The following is a 2,732-nucleotide window of genomic DNA, read 5'->3' as shown; positions in this document are numbered from 1 at the left end:
TTAGAAAGTTTCTCAAATTTCAACAAAATTCTCAGAGGGGGCTTGAACAGTGGAGCCCAGAAGCAAGTTGGGGGGGGAGTATAAGAAAGAAAGAGCACAATAAAATTTAGAGGTTCCCCAGCTCTGCTCCTGTGAGCTCCTGCCCAAAATGAGGCCTGAATACAATTATCAACCCCAGTCCTCCCCTCTGCCACCTCGTGCCGACCCATGGGGCCACAAAATGGAGTCTGCGCGCTGAAGCAGGCTTGTAGCTGCACTGCATTCAGTAGCCAAGCCAGCCGCCCAGTGGACAGGTTCTCAGCCTAGGAAGCTGCCTATTTCATAGTATCATAGAGTCCGAAGGGACCTCCAGGGTCATCTAGTACTTGGCCTACGTCTATGTGCCAGCCCTGGGTTTTGAAGAATGCAACGGTGACTCAAGATCCACAATGAGAATTCAAAAGGTTTCACCTGTGTGTGGATTCTTAAGATAATTTTGTAGACTGGAACTCACATTGAATCTCTTCTATACTCTGTGCATTCAAAATAGTCCTCCCCTGTGTAGATTCTTTGATGCTGTTGAAGATTCTAACTCTCAATGAATATCTTTCCATGCTATTGAGCATTCAAAAGGTTTTGAAGACTGGCTTTCAAATTGAATGTCTTCCCATACTCTGAGCATTCAAAATATTTATCCCCTGAATGTGTTCTTAGAAGCTGTTAAAGAAGGCCACTACAACTAAATCTCTGAGAATTAAAATGGTTTCTCTCCTGTCTGCATTCTTCAGTGCAGTTGGGCTGGAACTCACACAGAAAATCACACTGAATCTCATTCCACGCTCGGAGCATTCAAAAATCTTCTTCCCTGTGTTGGTTCTTTGGTGCTTCTGTAGACTCGAACTCACACTGAATATCTTTCCACAAGCTGAACATTCAAAAGGTTTCTTCCCTGTGTGGGTTCTTTAATGCTGTTGAAGATTACCACTGTCACTAAATCTCTTTCCACACTCTAAGCATTCAAAAGGTATCTCCCCTGTGAGGGTTCTCTGATGCTTTTGGAGACTGGAATTCACACTGAATCTCTTTCCACACTCTAAGCATTCAAAAGGTTTCTCCCCTGTGTGGGTTCTCTGATGCTGTTGAAGAGTCCCCCTCTCACCAAATCTCAGTCCACACTCTGACCATTCAAAAGGTTTCTCCCCTGTGTGGGTTCTTTGATGATACCGAAGACCGCCACAATGACTGAATCTCTTTCCGCACTCTGAGCATTCAAAAGGTTTCTCCCCCGTGTGGGTTCTTAAATGCCTCTGAAGACTGCCACTTTGACTGAACCTCTTTCCACACTCTGAGCATTCAAAAGGTTTCTCCCCTGTGTGGGTTCTTAAATGCTTCTGAAAATTGCCACTCTGACTGAATCTCTTTCCACACTCTGAGCATTCAAACGGTTTCTCCCCTGTGTGGGTTCTTAAATGCTCCTGAAGATTCCCACACTGACTGAATCTCTTTCCACACTCTGAGCATTCAAAAGGTTTCTCCCCTGTGTGGGTTCTTAAATGCTTCTGAAGACTGGCACCATGACTGAATCTCTTTCTACACTCCGAGCATTCAAAAGGTTTCTCCCCTGTGTGGGTTCTCTGATGCTGTTGAAGATTACCATTTGAACTGAATCCCTTTCCACACTCTGAGCATTCAAACGGTTTCATCTCTGTGTGGATTCTCTGATGCTTTTGATGACTCCATCTCTCACTAAATCTCTGTCCACACTCTGAGCACTGAAATGGTTTCTCCCCTGTGTGAGTTCTTTGATGCCGCTGAAGATCGCTAGTTCGAATGAACCTCTTTCCGCACTCTGAGCATTCAAAAGGTTTGTCCCCTGTGTGGGTTCTCTGATGACACTGAAGACTGGTATTCACACTAAATCTTTTCCCACACTCTGAGCATTCAAAAGGTTTCTCCCCTGCATGGGTTCTCTGATGCTGCTGAAGACTGGTATTTTCACTAAATCTCTTCCCACACTCTGAACATTCAAAAGGTTTCTCCCTTGTGTGGGTTCTTAAATGCTTCTGAAGATTGTTGCACTGCCTGAATCTCTTTCCACACTCTGAGCATTCAAAAGGTTTCTCCCCTGTGTGGGTTCTCTGATGATACTGAAGACTGGTATTCTCAATAAATCTCTTCCCACACTCTGAACATTCAAAAGGTTTCTCCCCTGTGTGGATTCTTAAATGCTTCTGAAGATTGCCACACTGCCTGAAACTCTTTCCACACTCTGAGCATTCAAAAGGTTTCTCCCCTGTGTGGGTTCTATGATGATACTGAAGACTTTTATTCTCAGTAAATCTCTTCCCACACTCTGAACATTCAAAAGGTTTCTCCCCTGTGTGGGTTCTTAAATGCTTCTGAAGATTGCCACACTGACTGAATCTCTTTCCACACTCTGAGCATTCAAACGGTTTCTCCCCTGTGTGGGTTCTTAAATGCGCCTGAAGATTGCCACACTGACTGAATCTCTTTCCACACTCTGAGCATTCAAAAGGTTTCTCCCCTGTGTGGGTTCTCTGATGATACTGAAGACTGGTAGTCTCTCTAAATCTCTTCCCACACTCTGAACATTCAAAAGGTTTCTCCCCTGTGTGGGTTCTTAAATGTTTCTGAAGACTGGAACTCGCACTGAATGTCTTTCCACACTCTGAGCATTGAAAAGTCTTCTTCCCTGTGTGGGTTCTTTGTGGCTTTTGTAGACTGGAATTCAT

General features: G+C 44.4%; 1 pseudogene; it reads right to left on the bottom strand.

The window, feature by feature from the left end:
* Positions 1 to 689: 689 nt before the first annotated feature.
* On the bottom strand, positions 690 to 2,732 carry LOC132571373 (oocyte zinc finger protein XlCOF6-like; annotated as a pseudogene).

The sequence above is a fragment of the Heteronotia binoei genome, chromosome 5, assembly GCF_032191835.1.
Source record: "Heteronotia binoei isolate CCM8104 ecotype False Entrance Well chromosome 5, APGP_CSIRO_Hbin_v1, whole genome shotgun sequence".
In the NCBI taxonomy this organism is placed as follows: domain Eukaryota; kingdom Metazoa; phylum Chordata; class Lepidosauria; order Squamata; family Gekkonidae; genus Heteronotia; species Heteronotia binoei.
This window is presented reverse-complemented; position numbering and strand designations above follow the sequence as displayed.